General features: G+C 52.2%; 25 non-coding genes across 25 annotated transcripts; 16 read left to right on the forward strand and 9 right to left on the reverse strand.

The window, feature by feature from the left end:
• Positions 1–497: 497 nt before the first annotated feature.
• Positions 498–570, forward strand: trnav-uac (transfer RNA valine (anticodon UAC)). The gene has a single exon. It is a non-coding gene; the product is annotated as a tRNA-Val (tRNA).
• A 270-nt stretch (positions 571–840) lies between these two features.
• trnaa-agc (transfer RNA alanine (anticodon AGC)) lies at positions 841–913 on the reverse strand. The gene has a single exon. It is a non-coding gene; the product is annotated as a tRNA-Ala (tRNA).
• A 552-nt stretch (positions 914–1,465) lies between these two features.
• On the forward strand, positions 1,466–1,538 carry trnav-uac (transfer RNA valine (anticodon UAC)). Its single transcript has one exon. It is a non-coding gene; the product is annotated as a tRNA-Val (tRNA).
• Positions 1,539–1,808: 270 nt separating this feature from the next.
• Positions 1,809–1,881, reverse strand: trnaa-agc (transfer RNA alanine (anticodon AGC)). The gene has a single exon. It is a non-coding gene; the product is annotated as a tRNA-Ala (tRNA).
• Positions 1,882–2,433: 552 nt separating this feature from the next.
• On the forward strand, positions 2,434–2,506 carry trnav-uac (transfer RNA valine (anticodon UAC)). The gene has a single exon. It is a non-coding gene; the product is annotated as a tRNA-Val (tRNA).
• Positions 2,507–3,401: 895 nt separating this feature from the next.
• On the forward strand, positions 3,402–3,474 carry trnav-uac (transfer RNA valine (anticodon UAC)). The gene has a single exon. It is a non-coding gene; the product is annotated as a tRNA-Val (tRNA).
• Positions 3,475–4,369: 895 nt separating this feature from the next.
• trnav-uac (transfer RNA valine (anticodon UAC)) lies at positions 4,370–4,442 on the forward strand. The gene has a single exon. It is a non-coding gene; the product is annotated as a tRNA-Val (tRNA).
• Positions 4,443–4,712: 270 nt separating this feature from the next.
• Positions 4,713–4,785, reverse strand: trnaa-agc (transfer RNA alanine (anticodon AGC)). The gene has a single exon. It is a non-coding gene; the product is annotated as a tRNA-Ala (tRNA).
• A 552-nt stretch (positions 4,786–5,337) lies between these two features.
• On the forward strand, positions 5,338–5,410 carry trnav-uac (transfer RNA valine (anticodon UAC)). Its single transcript has one exon. It is a non-coding gene; the product is annotated as a tRNA-Val (tRNA).
• Positions 5,411–6,305: 895 nt separating this feature from the next.
• On the forward strand, positions 6,306–6,378 carry trnav-uac (transfer RNA valine (anticodon UAC)). Its single transcript has one exon. It is a non-coding gene; the product is annotated as a tRNA-Val (tRNA).
• Positions 6,379–6,648: 270 nt separating this feature from the next.
• trnaa-agc (transfer RNA alanine (anticodon AGC)) lies at positions 6,649–6,721 on the reverse strand. Its single transcript has one exon. It is a non-coding gene; the product is annotated as a tRNA-Ala (tRNA).
• A 552-nt stretch (positions 6,722–7,273) lies between these two features.
• Positions 7,274–7,346, forward strand: trnav-uac (transfer RNA valine (anticodon UAC)). Its single transcript has one exon. It is a non-coding gene; the product is annotated as a tRNA-Val (tRNA).
• An 895-nt stretch (positions 7,347–8,241) lies between these two features.
• Positions 8,242–8,314, forward strand: trnav-uac (transfer RNA valine (anticodon UAC)). Its single transcript has one exon. It is a non-coding gene; the product is annotated as a tRNA-Val (tRNA).
• A 270-nt stretch (positions 8,315–8,584) lies between these two features.
• On the reverse strand, positions 8,585–8,657 carry trnaa-agc (transfer RNA alanine (anticodon AGC)). The gene has a single exon. It is a non-coding gene; the product is annotated as a tRNA-Ala (tRNA).
• Positions 8,658–9,209: 552 nt separating this feature from the next.
• trnav-uac (transfer RNA valine (anticodon UAC)) lies at positions 9,210–9,282 on the forward strand. Its single transcript has one exon. It is a non-coding gene; the product is annotated as a tRNA-Val (tRNA).
• An 895-nt stretch (positions 9,283–10,177) lies between these two features.
• Positions 10,178–10,250, forward strand: trnav-uac (transfer RNA valine (anticodon UAC)). The gene has a single exon. It is a non-coding gene; the product is annotated as a tRNA-Val (tRNA).
• Positions 10,251–10,520: 270 nt separating this feature from the next.
• trnaa-agc (transfer RNA alanine (anticodon AGC)) lies at positions 10,521–10,593 on the reverse strand. The gene has a single exon. It is a non-coding gene; the product is annotated as a tRNA-Ala (tRNA).
• A 552-nt stretch (positions 10,594–11,145) lies between these two features.
• On the forward strand, positions 11,146–11,218 carry trnav-uac (transfer RNA valine (anticodon UAC)). The gene has a single exon. It is a non-coding gene; the product is annotated as a tRNA-Val (tRNA).
• Positions 11,219–11,488: 270 nt separating this feature from the next.
• On the reverse strand, positions 11,489–11,561 carry trnaa-agc (transfer RNA alanine (anticodon AGC)). Its single transcript has one exon. It is a non-coding gene; the product is annotated as a tRNA-Ala (tRNA).
• A 552-nt stretch (positions 11,562–12,113) lies between these two features.
• On the forward strand, positions 12,114–12,186 carry trnav-uac (transfer RNA valine (anticodon UAC)). Its single transcript has one exon. It is a non-coding gene; the product is annotated as a tRNA-Val (tRNA).
• An 895-nt stretch (positions 12,187–13,081) lies between these two features.
• On the forward strand, positions 13,082–13,154 carry trnav-uac (transfer RNA valine (anticodon UAC)). The gene has a single exon. It is a non-coding gene; the product is annotated as a tRNA-Val (tRNA).
• Positions 13,155–13,424: 270 nt separating this feature from the next.
• trnaa-agc (transfer RNA alanine (anticodon AGC)) lies at positions 13,425–13,497 on the reverse strand. Its single transcript has one exon. It is a non-coding gene; the product is annotated as a tRNA-Ala (tRNA).
• Positions 13,498–14,049: 552 nt separating this feature from the next.
• Positions 14,050–14,122, forward strand: trnav-uac (transfer RNA valine (anticodon UAC)). The gene has a single exon. It is a non-coding gene; the product is annotated as a tRNA-Val (tRNA).
• Positions 14,123–14,392: 270 nt separating this feature from the next.
• Positions 14,393–14,465, reverse strand: trnaa-agc (transfer RNA alanine (anticodon AGC)). The gene has a single exon. It is a non-coding gene; the product is annotated as a tRNA-Ala (tRNA).
• Positions 14,466–15,017: 552 nt separating this feature from the next.
• trnav-uac (transfer RNA valine (anticodon UAC)) lies at positions 15,018–15,090 on the forward strand. Its single transcript has one exon. It is a non-coding gene; the product is annotated as a tRNA-Val (tRNA).
• The last annotated feature ends 725 nt before the right edge of the window (positions 15,091–15,815 follow it).

The following is a 15,815-nucleotide window of genomic DNA, read 5'->3' on the forward strand; positions in this document are numbered from 1 at the left end:
CCCAGGGACTTTTTGGCTCACATGGTCCAAGGCTAAGAACGCCCAGTATGGTCGTCGTACGCGCGAGCTGGCACACGCAAGCACGAGACCCTGGACGATGGACAGCTCATCCGGACGAGGCGCAGATGAATGCTTTAAAGGTCCATGGCTCAATCAAGATGCCTTAAAGTGTGGCCATAGGCAATGTCTCTGTGCTATTCTGGGCTGCTTCTGGACAAAGTGCATGCGGTCGCATTGGAAAACTGCCCTGCGATTGTGACTGCTGTCGGAGTAATGTGTTCAGCGCATCGGTGGAAAATCAAAGAAAGGGCCACTGCGCTACGGGCAACGTCGCTGATATGTATACGGCCAAGTCTTTAGGATGCAGAGTCCTGGCTCATGGTAAAGCGCAGGTGTATTTCACCATGTAAAGAATAGATTAGTACATCAGTCCAAAGTCAAGCTGTACTGGTCCCACGTGGTGTGTGGAGCTCAGGGTGCCTTGTGCAGCGCAGCCGGTTTCTGTAGTGTAGTGGTTATCACGTTCGCCTTACACGCGAAAGGTCCCCGGTTCGAAACCGGGCAGAAACACGGGAGATCCTCTTCTGTTTTCCACAGCCCGAGCGAAATATTTCTTGCATCTACTTCAATCGCCGTCACTGGGAGCTCCTTTGTTGCTCCTGCTTGACGAAAGCTTGGTCTCCGAGGCCGGTTAGCTCAGTTGGTTAGAGCGTGGTGCTAATAACGCCAAGGTCGCGGGTTCGATCCCCGTACGGGCCAAGAACGTTTTTGCACGTTAACCCAGCAAGCACCGCGGCCTCCGTCAGTCTCTTCGTGTGGACCTTGGATAAAAGCTCTTGCTGGAGAATGCGGGCATCGATCCCGCTACCTCTCGCATGCTAAGCGAGCGCTCTACCATTTGAGCTAATTCCCCTTTTGCATTGTTGCACTTGTATCATTTCATGCAAAAGACATACCTGTCTCCAAAGCCCAGGGACTTTTTGGCTCACATGGTCCAAGGCTAAGAACGCCCAGTATGGTCGTCGTACGCGCGAGCTGGCACACGCAAGCACGAGACCCTGGACGATGGACAGCTCATCCGGACGAGGCGCAGATGAATGCTTTAAAGGTCCATGGCTCAATCAAGATGCCTTAAAGTGTGGCCATAGGCAATGTCTCTGTGCTATTCTGGGCTGCTTCTGGACAAAGTGCATGCGGTCGCATTGGAAAACTGCCCTGCGATTGTGACTGCTGTCGGAGTAATGTGTTCAGCGCATCGGTGGAAAATCAAAGAAAGGGCCACTGCGCTACGGGCAACGTCGCTGATATGTATACGGCCAAGTCTTTAGGATGCAGAGTCCTGGCTCATGGTAAAGCGCAGGTGTATTTCACCATGTAAAGAATAGATTAGTACATCAGTCCAAAGTCAAGCTGTACTGGTCCCACGTGGTGTGTGGAGCTCAGGGTGCCTTGTGCAGCGCAGCCGGTTTCTGTAGTGTAGTGGTTATCACGTTCGCCTTACACGCGAAAGGTCCCCGGTTCGAAACCGGGCAGAAACACGGGAGATCCTCTTCTGTTTTCCACAGCCCGAGCGAAATATTTCTTGCATCTACTTCAATCGCCGTCACTGGGAGCTCCTTTGTTGCTCCTGCTTGACGAAAGCTTGGTCTCCGAGGCCGGTTAGCTCAGTTGGTTAGAGCGTGGTGCTAATAACGCCAAGGTCGCGGGTTCGATCCCCGTACGGGCCAAGAACGTTTTTGCACGTTAACCCAGCAAGCACCGTGGCCTCCGTCAGTCTCTTCGTGTGGACCTTGGATAAAAGCTCTTGCTGGAGAATGCGGGCATCGATCCCGCTACCTCTCGCATGCTAAGCGAGCGCTCTACCATTTGAGCTAATTCCCCTTTTCCATTGTTGCACTTGTATCATTTCATGCAAAAGACATACCTGTCTCCAAAGCCCAGGGACTTTTTGGCTCACATGGTCCAAGGCTAAGAACGCCCAGTATGGTCGTCGTACGCGCGAGCTGGCACACGCAAGCACGAGACCCTGGACGATGGACAGCTCATCCGGACGAGGCGCAGATGAATGCTTTAAAGGTCCATGGCTCAATCAAGATGCCTTAAAGTGTGGCCATAGGCAATGTCTCTGTGCTATTCTGGGCTGCTTCTGGACAAAGTGCATGCGGTCGCATTGGAAAACTGCCCTGCGATTGTGACTGCTGTCGGAGTAATGTGTTCAGCGCATCGGTGGAAAATCAAAGAAAGGGCCACTGCGCTACGGGCAACGTCGCTGATATGTATACGGCTAAGTCTTTAGGATGCAGAGTCCTGGCTCATGGTAAAGTGCAGGTGTATTTCACCATGTAAAGAATAGATTAGTACATCAGTCCAAAGTCAAGCTGTACTGGTCCCACGTGGTGTGTGGAGCTCAGGGTGCCTTGTGGAGTGCAGCTGGTTTCTGTAGTGTAGTGGTTATCACGTTCGCCTTACCCGCGAAAGGTCCCCGGTTCGAAACCGGGCAGAAACACGGGAGATCCTCTTCTGTTTTCCACAGCCCGAGCGAAATATTTCTTGCATCTACTTCAATCGCCGTCACTGGGAGCTCCTTTGTTGCTCCTGCTTGACAAAAGCTTGGTCTCAGAGGCCGGTTAGCTCAGTTGGTTAGAGCGTGGTGCTAATAACGCCAAGGTCGCGGGTTCGATCCCCGTACGGGCCAAGAACGTTTTTGCACGTTAACCCAGCAAGCACCGTGGCCTCCGTCAGTCTCTTCGTGTGGACCTTGGATAAAAGCTCTTGCTGGAGAATGCGGGCATCGAGCCCGCTACCTCTCACATGCTAAGCGAGCGCTCTACCATTTGAGCTAATTCCCCTTTTGCATTGTTGCACTTGTATCATTTCATGCAAAAGACATACCTGTCTCCAAAGCCCAGGGACTTTTTGGCTCACATGGTCCAAGGCTAAGAACGCCCAGTATGGTCGTCGTACGCGCGAGCTGGCACACGCAAGCACGAGACCCTGGACGATGGACAGCTCATCCGGACGAGGCGCAGATGAATGCTTTAAAGGTTCATGGCTCAATCAAGATGCCTTAAAGTGTGGCCATAGGCAATGTCTCTGTGCTATTCTGGGCTGCTTCTGGACAAAGTGCATGCGGTCGCATTGGAAAACTGCCCTGCGATTGTGACTGCTGTCGGAGTAATGTGTTCAGCGCATCGGTGGAAAATCAAAGAAAGGGCCACTGCGCTACGGGCAACGTCGCTGATATGTATACGGCCAAGTCTTTAGGATGCAGAGTCCTGGCTCATGGTAAAGCGCAGGTGTATTTCACCATGTAAAGAATAGATTAGTACATCAGTCCAAAGTCAAGCTGTACTGGTCCCATGTGGTCTGTGGAGCTCAGGGTGCCTTGTGGAGCGCAGCTGGTTTCTGTAGTGTAGTGGTTATCACGTTCGCCTTACATGCGAAAGGTCCCCGGTTCGAAACCGGGCAGAAAAACGGGAGATCCTCTTCTGCTTTCCACAGCCCGAGCGAAATATTTCTTGCATCTACTTCAATCGCCGTCACTGGGAGCTCCTTTGTTGCTGCTGCTTGACAAACGCTTGGTCTCCGAGGCTGGTTAGCTCAGTTGGTTAGAGCGTGGTGCTAATAACGCCAAGGTCGCGGGTTCGATCCCCGTACGGGCCAAGAATGTTTTTGCACGTTAACCCAGCAAGCACCGTGGCCTCCGTTAGTCTCTTCGCGTGGACCTTGGATAAAAGCTCTTGCTGGAGAATGCGGGCATCGATCCCGCTACCTCTCGCATGCTAAGCGAGCGCTCTACCATTTGAGCGAATTCCCCTTTTGCCTTGTTGCACTTGTATCATTTCATGCAAAAGACATACCTGTCTCCAAAGCCCAGGGACTTTTTGGCTCACATGGTCCAAGGCTAAGAACGCCCAGTATGGTCGTCGTACGCGCGAGCTGGCACACGCAAGCACGAGACCCTGGACGATGGACAGCTCATCCGGACGAGGCGCAGATGAATGCTTTAAAGGTCCATGGCTCAATCAAGATGCCTTAAAGTGTGGCCATAGGCAATGTGTCTGTGCCATTCTGGGCTGCTTCTGGACAAAGTGCATGCGGTCGCATTGGAAAACTGCCCTGCGATTGTGACTGCTGTCGGAGTAATGTGTTCAGCGCATCGGTGGAAAATCAAAGAAAGGGCCACTGCGCTAACGGCAACGTCGCTGATATGTATACGGCCAAGTCTTTAGGATGCAGAGTCCTGGCTCATGGTAAAGCGCAGGTGTATTTCACCATGTAAAGAATAGATTAGTACATCAGTCCAAAGTCAAGCTGTACTGGTCCCACGTGGTCTGTGGAGCTCAGGGTGCCTTGTGGAGCGCAGCTGGTTTCTGTAGTGTAGTGGTTATCACGTTCGCCTTACACGCGAAAGGTCCCCGGTTCGAAACCAGGCAGAAACACGGGAGATCCTCTTCTGTTTTCCACAGCCCGAGCGAAATATTTCTTGCATCTACTTCAATCGCCGTCACTGGGAGCTCCTTTGTTGCTCCTGCTTGACGAAAGCTTGTTCTCCGAGGCCGGTTAGCTCAGTTGGTTAGCGCGTGGTGCTAATAACGCCAAGGTCGCGGGTTCGATCCCCGTACGGGCCAAGAACATTTTTGCACGTTAACCCAGCAAGCACCGTGGCCTCCGTCAGTCTCTTCGTGTGGACCTTGGATAAAAGCTCTTGCTGGAGAATGCGGGCATCGATCCCGCTACCTCTCGCATGCTAAGCGAGCGCTCTACCATTTGAGCTAATTCCCCTTTTGCATTGTTGCACTTGTATCATTTCATGCAAAAGACATACCTGTCTCCAAAGCCCAGGGACTTTTTGGCTCACATGGTCCAAGGCTAAGAACGCCCAGTATGGTCGTCGTACGCGCGAGCTGGCACACGCAAGCACGAGACCCTGGACGATGGACAGCTCATCCGGACGAGGCGCAGATGAATGCTTTAAAGGTTCATGGCTCAATCAAGATGCCTTAAAGTGTGGCCATAGGCAATGTCTCTGTGCTATTCTGGGCTGCTTCTGGACAAAGTGCATGCGGTCGCATTGGAAAACTGCCCTGCGATTGTGACTGCTGTCGGAGTAATGTGTTCAGCGCATCGGTGGAAAATCAAAGAAAGGGCCACTGCGCTACGGGCAACGTCGCTGATATGTATACGGCCAAGTCTTTAGGATGCAGAGTCCTGGCTCATGGTAAAGCGCAGGTGTATTTCACCATGTAAAGAATAGATTAGTACATCAGTCCAAAGTCAAGCTGTACTGGTCCCATATGGTCTGTGGAGCTCAGGGTGCCTTGTGGAGCGCAGCTGGTTTCTGTAGTGTAGTGGTTATCACGTTCGCCTTACATGCGAAAGGTCCCCGGTTCGAAACCGGGCAGAAAAACGGGAGATCCTCTTCTGTTTTCCACAGCCCGAGCGAAATATTTCTTGCATCTACTTCAATCGCCGTCACTGGGAGTTCCTTTGTTGCTCCTGCTTGACGAAAGCTTGGTTTCAGAGGCCGGTTAGCTCAGTTGGTTAGAGCGTGGTGCTAATAACGCCAAGGTCGCGGGTTCGATCCCCGTACGGGCCAAGAACGTTTTTGCACGTTAACCCAGCAAGCACCGTGGCCTCCGTCAGTCTCTTCGTGTGGACCTTGGATAAAAGCTCTTGCTGGAGAATGCGGGCATCGATCCCGCTACCTCTCACATGCTAAGCGAGCGCTCTACCATTTGAGCTAATTCCCCTTTTGCATTGTTGCACTTGTATCATTTCATGCAAAAGACATACCTGTCTCCAAAGCCCAGGGACTTTTTGGCTCACATGGTCCAAGGCTAAGAACGCCCAGTATGGTCGTCGTACGCGCGAGCTGGCACACGCAAGCACGAGACCCTGGACGATGGACAGCTCATCCGGACGAGGCGCAGATGAATGCTTTAAAGGTTCATGGCTCAATCAAGATGCCTTAAAGTGTGGCCATAGGCAATGTCTCTGTGCTATTCTGGGCTGCTTCTGGACAAAGTGCATGCGGTCGCATTGGAAAACTGCCCTGCGATTGTGACTGCTGTCGGAGTAATGTGTTCAGCGCATCGGTGGAAAATCAAAGAAAGGGCCACTGCGCTACGGGCAACGTCGCTGATATGTATACGGCCAAGTCTTTAGGATGCAGAGTCCTGGCTCATGGTAAAGCGCAGGTGTATTTCACCATGTAAAGAATAGATTAGTACATCAGTCCAAAGTCAAGCTGTACTGGTCCCACGTGGTCTGTGGAGCTCAGGGTGCCTTGTGGAGCGCAGCTGGTTTCTGTAGTGTAGTGGTTATCACGTTCGCCTTACACGTGAAAGGTCCCCGGTTCGAAACCGGGCAGAAACACGGGAGATCCTCTTCTGTTTTCCACAGCCCGAGCGAAATATTTCTTGCATCTACTTCAATCGCCGTCACTGGGAGCTCCTTTGTTGCTCCTGCTTGACGCTCGCTTGGTCTCCGAGGCCGGTTAGCTCAGTTGGTTAGAGCGTGGTGCTAATAACGCCAAGGTCGCGGGTTCGATCCCCGTACGGGCCAAGAACGTTTTTGCACGTTAACCCAGCAAGCACCGTGGCCTCCGTCAGTCTCTTCGTGTGGACCTTGGATAAAAGCTCTTGCTGGAGAATGCGGGCATCGATCCCGCTACCTCTCGCATGCTAAGCGAGCGCTCTACCATTTGAGCTAATTCCCCTTTTGCATTGTTGCACTTGTATCATTTCATGCAAAAGACATACCTGTCTCCAAAGCCCAGGGACTTTTTGGCTCACATGGTCCAAGGCTAAGAACGCCCAGTATGGTCGTCGTACGCGCGAGCTGGCACACGCAAGCACGAGACCCTGGACGATGGACAGCTCATCCGGACGAGGCGCAGATGAATGCTTTAAAGGTCCATGGCTCAATCAAGATGCCTTAAAGTGTGGCCATAGGCAATGTCTCTGTGCTATTCTGGGCTGCTTCTGGACAAAGTGCATGCGGTCGCATTGGAAAACTGCCCTGCGATTGTGACTGCTGTCGGAGTAATGTGTTCAGCGCATCGGTGGAAAATCAAAGAAAGGGCCACTGCGCTACGGGCAACGTCGCTGATATGTATACGGCTAAGTCTTTAGGATGCAGAGTCCTGGCTCATGGTAAAGCGCAGGTGTATTTCACCATGTAAAGAATAGATTAGTACATCAGTCCAAAGTCAAGCTGTACTGGTCCCACGTGGTGTGTGGAGCTCAGGGTGCCTTGTGCAGCGCAGCCGGTTTCTGTAGTGTAGTGGTTATCACGTTCGCCTTACACGCGAAAGGTCCCCGGTTCGAAACCGGGCAGAAACACGGGAGATCCTCTTCTGTTTTCCACAGCCCGAGCGAAATATTTCTTGCATCTACTTCAATCGCCGTCACTGGGAGCTCCTTTGTTGCTCCTGCTTGACGAAAGCTTGGTCTCCGAGGCCGGTTAGCTCAGTTGGTTAGAGCGTGGTGCTAATAACGCCAAGGTCGCGGGTTCGATCCCCGTACGGGCCAAGAACGTTTTTGCACGTTAACCCAGCAAGCACCGTGGCCTCCGTCAGTCTCTTCGTGTGGACCTTGGATAAAAGCTCTTGCTGGAGAATGCGGGCATCGATCCCGCTACCTCTCGCATGCTAAGCGAGCGCTCTACCATTTGAGCGAATTCCCCTTTTGCCTTGTTGCACTTGTATCATTTCATGCAAAAGACATACCTGTCTCCAAAGCCCAGGGACTTTTTGGCTCACATGGTCCAAGGCTAAGAACGCCCAGTATGGTCGTCGTACGCGCGAGCTGGCACACGCAAGCACGAGACCCTGGACGATGGACAGCTCATCCGGACGAGGCGCAGATGAATGCTTTAAAGGTCCATGGCTCAATCAAGATGCCTTAAAGTGTGGCCATAGGCAATGTCTCTGTGCTATTCTGGGCTGCTTCTGGACAAAGTGCATGCGGTCGCATTGGAAAACTGCCCTGCGATTGTGACTGCTGTCGGAGTAATGTGTTCAGCGCATCGGTGGAAAATCAAAGAAAGGGCCACTGCGCTACGGGCAACGTCGCTGATATGTATACGGCTAAGTCTTTAGGATGCAGAGTCCTGGCTCATGGTAAAGCGCAGGTGTATTTCACCATGTAAAGAATAGATTAGTACATCAGTCCAAAGTCAAGCTGTACTGGTCCCACGTGGTGTGTGGAGCTCAGGGTGCCTTGTGCAGCGCAGCCGGTTTCTGTAGTGTAGTGGTTATCACGTTCGCCTTACACGCGAAAGGTCCCCGGTTCGAAACCGGGCAGAAACACGGGAGATCCTCTTCTGTTTTCCACAGCCCGAGCGAAATATTTCTTGCATCTACTTCAATCGCCGTCACTGGGAGCTCCTTTGTTGCTCCTGCTTGACGAAAGCTTGGTCTCCGAGGCCGGTTAGCTCAGTTGGTTAGAGCGTGGTGCTAATAACGCCAAGGTCGCGGGTTCGATCCCCGTACGGGCCAAGAACGTTTTTGCACGTTAACCCAGCAAGCACCGTGGCCTCCGTCAGTCTCTTCGTGTGGACCTTGGATAAAAGCTCTTGCTGGAGAATGCGGGCATCGATCCCGCTACCTCTCGCATGCTAAGCGAGCGCTCTACCATTTGAGCTAATTCCCCTTTTGCATTGTTGCACTTGTATCATTTCATGCAAAAGACATACCTGTCTCCAAAGCCCAGGGACTTTTTGGCTCACATGGTCCAAGGCTAAGAACGCCCAGTATGGTCGTCGTACGCGCGAGCTGGCACACGCAAGCACGAGACCCTGGACGATGGACAGCTCATCCGGACGAGGCGCAGATGAATGCTTTAAAGGTTCATGGCTCAATCAAGATGCCTTAAAGTGTGGCCATAGGCAATGTCTCTGTGCTATTCTGGGCTGCTTCTGGACAAAGTGCATGCGGTCGCATTGGAAAACTGCCCTGCGATTGTGACTGCTGTCGGAGTAATGTGTTCAGCGCATCGGTGGAAAATCAAAGAAAGGGCCACTGCGCTACGGGCAACGTCGCTGATATGTATACGGCCAAGTCTTTAGGATGCAGAGTCCTGGCTCATGGTAAAGCGCAGGTGTATTTCACCATGTAAAGAATAGATTAGTACATCAGTCCAAAGTCAAGCTGTACTGGTCCCATATGGTCTGTGGAGCTCAGGGTGCCTTGTGGAGCGCAGCTGGTTTCTGTAGTGTAGTGGTTATCACGTTCGCCTTACATGCGAAAGGTCCCCGGTTCGAAACCGGGCAGAAAAACGGGAGATCCTCTTCTGTTTTCCACAGCCCGAGCGAAATATTTCTTGCATCTACTTCAATCGCCGTCACTGGGAGTTCCTTTGTTGCTCCTGCTTGACGAAAGCTTGGTTTCAGAGGCCGGTTAGCTCAGTTGGTTAGAGCGTGGTGCTAATAACGCCAAGGTCGCGGGTTCGATCCCCGTACGGGCCAAGAACGTTTTTGCACGTTAACCCAGCAAGCACCGTGGCCTCCGTCAGTCTCTTCGTGTGGACCTTGGATAAAAGCTCTTGCTGGAGAATGCGGGCATCGATCCCGCTACCTCTCACATGCTAAGCGAGCGCTCTACCATTTGAGCTAATTCCCCTTTTGCATTGTTGCACTTGTATCATTTCATGCAAAAGACATACCTGTCTCCAAAGCCCAGGGACTTTTTGGCTCACATGGTCCAAGGCTAAGAACGCCCAGTATGGTCGTCGTACGCGCGAGCTGGCACACGCAAGCACGAGACCCTGGACGATGGACAGCTCATCCGGACGAGGCGCAGATGAATGCTTTAAAGGTTCATGGCTCAATCAAGATGCCTTAAAGTGTGGCCATAGGCAATGTCTCTGTGCTATTCTGGGCTGCTTCTGGACAAAGTGCATGCGGTCGCATTGGAAAACTGCCCTGCGATTGTGACTGCTGTCGGAGTAATGTGTTCAGCGCATCGGTGGAAAATCAAAGAAAGGGCCACTGCGCTACGGGCAACGTCGCTGATATGTATACGGCCAAGTCTTTAGGATGCAGAGTCCTGGCTCATGGTAAAGCGCAGGTGTATTTCACCATGTAAAGAATAGATTAGTACATCAGTCCAAAGTCAAGCTGTACTGGTCCCACGTGGTCTGTGGAGCTCAGGGTGCCTTGTGGAGCGCAGCTGGTTTCTGTAGTGTAGTGGTTATCACGTTCGCCTTACACGTGAAAGGTCCCCGGTTCGAAACCGGGCAGAAACACGGGAGATCCTCTTCTGTTTTCCACAGCCCGAGCGAAATATTTCTTGCATCTACTTCAATCGCCGTCACTGGGAGCTCCTTTGTTGCTCCTGCTTGACGCTCGCTTGGTCTCCGAGGCCGGTTAGCTCAGTTGGTTAGAGCGTGGTGCTAATAACGCCAAGGTCGCGGGTTCGATCCCCGTACGGGCCAAGAACGTTTTTGCACGTTAACCCAGCAAGCACCGTGGCCTCCGTCAGTCTCTTCGTGTGGACCTTGGATAAAAGCTCTTGCTGGAGAATGCGGGCATCGATCCCGCTACCTCTCGCATGCTAAGCGAGCGCTCTACCATTTGAGCTAATTCCCCTTTTGCATTGTTGCACTTGTATCATTTCATGCAAAAGACATACCTGTCTCCAAAGCCCAGGGACTTTTTGGCTCACATGGTCCAAGGCTAAGAACGCCCAGTATGGTCGTCGTACGCGCGAGCTGGCACACGCAAGCACGAGACCCTGGACGATGGACAGCTCATCCGGACGAGGCGCAGATGAATGCTTTAAAGGTCCATGGCTCAATCAAGATGCCTTAAAGTGTGGCCATAGGCAATGTCTCTGTGCTATTCTGGGCTGCTTCTGGACAAAGTGCATGCGGTCGCATTGGAAAACTGCCCTGCGATTGTGACTGCTGTCGGAGTAATGTGTTCAGCGCATCGGTGGAAAATCAAAGAAAGGGCCACTGCGCTACGGGCAACGTCGCTGATATGTATACGGCTAAGTCTTTAGGATGCAGAGTCCTGGCTCATGGTAAAGCGCAGGTGTATTTCACCATGTAAAGAATAGATTAGTACATCAGTCCAAAGTCAAGCTGTACTGGTCCCACGTGGTGTGTGGAGCTCAGGGTGCCTTGTGCAGCGCAGCCGGTTTCTGTAGTGTAGTGGTTATCACGTTCGCCTTACACGCGAAAGGTCCCCGGTTCGAAACCGGGCAGAAACACGGGAGATCCTCTTCTGTTTTCCACAGCCCGAGCGAAATATTTCTTGCATCTACTTCAATCGCCGTCACTGGGAGCTCCTTTGTTGCTCCTGCTTGACGAAAGCTTGGTCTCCGAGGCCGGTTAGCTCAGTTGGTTAGAGCGTGGTGCTAATAACGCCAAGGTCGCGGGTTCGATCCCCGTACGGGCCAAGAACGTTTTTGCACGTTAACCCAGCAAGCACCGTGGCCTCCGTCAGTCTCTTCGTGTGGACCTTGGATAAAAGCTCTTGCTGGAGAATGCGGGCATCGATCCCGCTACCTCTCGCATGCTAAGCGAGCGCTCTACCATTTGAGCTAATTCCCCTTTTGCATTGTTGCACTTGTATCATTTCATGCAAAAGACATACCTGTCTCCAAAGCCCAGGGACTTTTTGGCTCACATGGTCCAAGGCTAAGAACGCCCAGTATGGTCGTCGTACGCGCGAGCTGGCACACGCAAGCACGAGACCCTGGACGATGGACAGCTCATCCGGACGAGGCGCAGATGAATGCTTTAAAGGTTCATGGCTCAATCAAGATGCCTTAAAGTGTGGCCATAGGCAATGTCTCTGTGCTATTCTGGGCTGCTTCTGGACAAAGTGCATGCGGTCGCATTGGAAAACTGCCCTGCGATTGTGACTGCTGTCGGAGTAATGTGTTCAGCGCATCGGTGGAAAATCAAAGAAAGGGCCACTGCGCTACGGGCAACGTCGCTGATATGTATACGGCCAAGTCTTTAGGATGCAGAGTCCTGGCTCATGGTAAAGCGCAGGTGTATTTCACCATGTAAAGAATAGATTAGTACATCAGTCCAAAGTCAAGCTGTACTGGTCCCATATGGTCTGTGGAGCTCAGGGTGCCTTGTGGAGCGCAGCTGGTTTCTGTAGTGTAGTGGTTATCACGTTCGCCTTACATGCGAAAGGTCCCCGGTTCGAAACCGGGCAGAAAAACGGGAGATCCTCTTCTGTTTTCCACAGCCCGAGCGAAATATTTCTTGCATCTACTTCAATCGCCGTCACTGGGAGTTCCTTTGTTGCTCCTGCTTGACGAAAGCTTGGTTTCAGAGGCCGGTTAGCTCAGTTGGTTAGAGCGTGGTGCTAATAACGCCAAGGTCGCGGGTTCGATCCCCGTACGGGCCAAGAACGTTTTTGCACGTTAACCCAGCAAGCACCGTGGCCTCCGTCAGTCTCTTCGTGTGGACCTTGGATAAAAGCTCTTGCTGGAGAATGCGGGCATCGATCCCGCTACCTCTCACATGCTAAGCGAGCGCTCTACCATTTGAGCTAATTCCCCTTTTGCATTGTTGCACTTGTATCATTTCATGCAAAAGACATACCTGTCTCCAAAGCCCAGGGACTTTTTGGCTCACATGGTCCAAGGCTAAGAACGCCCAGTATGGTCGTCGTACGCGCGAGCTGGCACACGCAAGCACGAGACCCTGGACGATGGACAGCTCATCCGGACGAGGCGCAGATGAATGCTTTAAAGGTTCATGGCTCAATCAAGATGCCTTAAAGTGTGGCCATAGGCAATGTCTCTGTGCTATTCTGGGCTGCTTCTGGACAAAGTGCATGCGGTCGCATTGGAAAACTGCCCTGCGATTGTGACTGCTGTCGGAGTAATGTGTTCAGCGCATCGGTGGAAAATCAAAGAAAGGGCCACTGCGCTACGGGCAACGTCGCTGATATGTATACGGCCAAGTCTTTAGGATGCAGAGTCCTGGCTCATGGTAAAGCGCAGGTGTATTTCACCATGTAAAGAATAGATTAGTACATCAGTCCAAAGTCAAGCTGTACTGGTCCCACGTGGTCTGTGGAGCTCAGGGTGCCTTGTGGAGCGCAGCTGGTTTCTGTAGTGTAGTGGTTATCACGTTCGCCTTACACGTGAAAGGTCCCCGGTTCGAAACCGGGCAGAAACACGGGAGATCCTCTTCTGTTTTCCACAGCCCGAGCGAAATATTTCTTGCATCTACTTCAATCGCCGTCACTGGGAGCTCCTTTGTTGCTCCTGCTTGACGCTCGCTTGGTCTCCGAGGCCGGTTAGCTCAGTTGGTTAGAGCGTGGTGCTAATAACGCCAAGGTCGCGGGTTCGATCCCCGTACGGGCCAAGAACGTTTTTGCACGTTAACCCAGCAAGCACCGTGGCCTCCGTCAGTCTCTTCGTGTGGACCTTGGATAAAAGCTCTTGCTGGAGAATGCGGGCATCGATCCCGCTACCTCTCGCATGCTAAGCGAGCGCTCTACCATTTGAGCTAATTCCCCTTTTGCATTGTTGCACTTGTATCATTTCATGCAAAAGACATACCTGTCTCCAAAGCCCAGGGACTTTTTGGCTCACATGGTCCAAGGCTAAGAACGCCCAGTATGGTCGTCGTACGCGCGAGCTGGCACACGCAAGCACGAGACCCTGGACGATGGACAGCTCATCCGGACGAGGCGCAGATGAATGCTTTAAAGGTCCATGGCTCAATCAAGATGCCTTAAAGTGTGGCCATAGGCAATGTCTCTGTGCTATTCTGGGCTGCTTCTGGACAAAGTGCATGCGGTCGCATTGGAAAACTGCCCTGCGATTGTGACTGCTGTCGGAGTAATGTGTTCAGCGCATCGGTGGAAAATCAAAGAAAGGGCCACTGCGCTACGGGCAACGTCGCTGATATGTATACGGCTAAGTCTTTAGGATGCAGAGTCCTGGCTCATGGTAAAGCGCAGGTGTATTTCACCATGTAAAGAATAGATTAGTACATCAGTCCAAAGTCAAGCTGTACTGGTCCCACGTGGTGTGTGGAGCTCAGGGTGCCTTGTGCAGCGCAGCCGGTTTCTGTAGTGTAGTGGTTATCACGTTCGCCTTACACGCGAAAGGTCCCCGGTTCGAAACCGGGCAGAAACACGGGAGATCCTCTTCTGTTTTCCACAGCCCGAGCGAAATATTTCTTGCATCTACTTCAATCGCCGTCACTGGGAGCTCCTTTGTTGCTCCTGCTTGACGAAAGCTTGGTCTCCGAGGCCGGTTAGCTCAGTTGGTTAGAGCGTGGTGCTAATAACGCCAAGGTCGCGGGTTCGATCCCCGTACGGGCCAAGAATGTTTTTGCACGTTAACCCAGCAAGCACCGTGGCCTCCGTCAGTCTCTTCGTGTGGACCTTGGATAAAAGCTCTTGCTGGAGAATGCGGGCATCGATCCCGCTACCTCTCGCATGCTAAGCGAGCGCTCTACCATTTGAGCTAATTCCCCTTTTGCATTGTTGCACTTGTATCATTTCATGCAAAAGACATACCTGTCTCCAAAGCCCAGGGACTTTTTGGCTCACATGGTCCAAGGCTAAGAACGCCCAGTATGGTCGTCGTACGCGCGAGCTGGCACACGCAAGCACGAGACCCTGGACGATGGACAGCTCATCCGGACGAGGCGCAGATGAATGCTTTAAAGGTTCATGGCTCAATCAAGATGCCTTAAAGTGTGGCCATAGGCAATGTCTCTGTGCTATTCTGGGCTGCTTCTGGACAAAGTGCATGCGGTCGCATTGGAAAACTGCCCTGCGATTGTGACTGCTGTCGGAGTAATGTGTTCAGCGCATCGGTGGAAAATCAAAGAAAGGGCCACTGCGCTACGGGCAACGTCGCTGATATGTATACGGCCAAGTCTTTAGGATGCAGAGTCCTGGCTCATGGTAAAGCGCAGGTGTATTTCACCATGTAAAGAATAGATTAGTACATCAGTCCAAAGTCAAGCTGTACTGGTCCCATATGGTCTGTGGAGCTCAGGGTGCCTTGTGGAGCGCAGCTGGTTTCTGTAGTGTAGTGGTTATCACGTTCGCCTTACATGCGAAAGGTCCCCGGTTCGAAACCGGGCAGAAAAACGGGAGATCCTCTTCTGTTTTCCACAGCCCGAGCGAAATATTTCTTGCATCTACTTCAATCGCCGTCACTGGGAGCTCCTTTGTTGCTCCTGCTTGACGAAAGCTTGGTTTCAGAGGCCGGTTAGCTCAGTTGGTTAGAGCGTGGTGCTAATAACGCCAAGGTCGCGGGTTCGATCCCTGTACGGGCCAAGAACGTTTTTGCACGTTAACCCAGCAAGCACCGTGGCCTCTGTCAGTCTCTTCGTGTGGACCTTGGATAAAAGCTCTTGCTGGAGAATGCGGGCATCGATCCCGCTACCTCTCACATGCTAAGCGAGCGCTCTACCATTTGAGCTAATTCCCCTTTTGCATTGTTGCACTTGTATCATTTCATGCAAAAGACATACCTGTCTCCAAAGCCCAGGGACTTTTTGGCTCACATGGTCCAAGGCTAAGAACGCCCAGTATGGTCGTCGTACGCGCGAGCTGGCACACGCAAGCACGAGACCCTGGACGATGGACAGCTCATCCGGACGAGGCGCAGATGAATGCTTTAAAGGTTCATGGCTCAATCAAGATGCCTTAAAGTGTGGCCATAGGCAATGTCTCTGTGCTATTCTGGGCTGCTTCTGGACAAAGTGCATGCGGTCGCATTGGAAAACTGCCCTGCGATTGTGACTGCTGTCGGAGTAATGTGTTCAGCGCATCGGTGGAAAATCAAAGAAAGGGCCACTGCGCTACGGGCA

This window comes from Hoplias malabaricus, chromosome 15 (genome assembly GCF_029633855.1).
Source record: "Hoplias malabaricus isolate fHopMal1 chromosome 15, fHopMal1.hap1, whole genome shotgun sequence".
In the NCBI taxonomy this organism is placed as follows: Eukaryota; Metazoa; Chordata; class Actinopteri; order Characiformes; family Erythrinidae; genus Hoplias; species Hoplias malabaricus.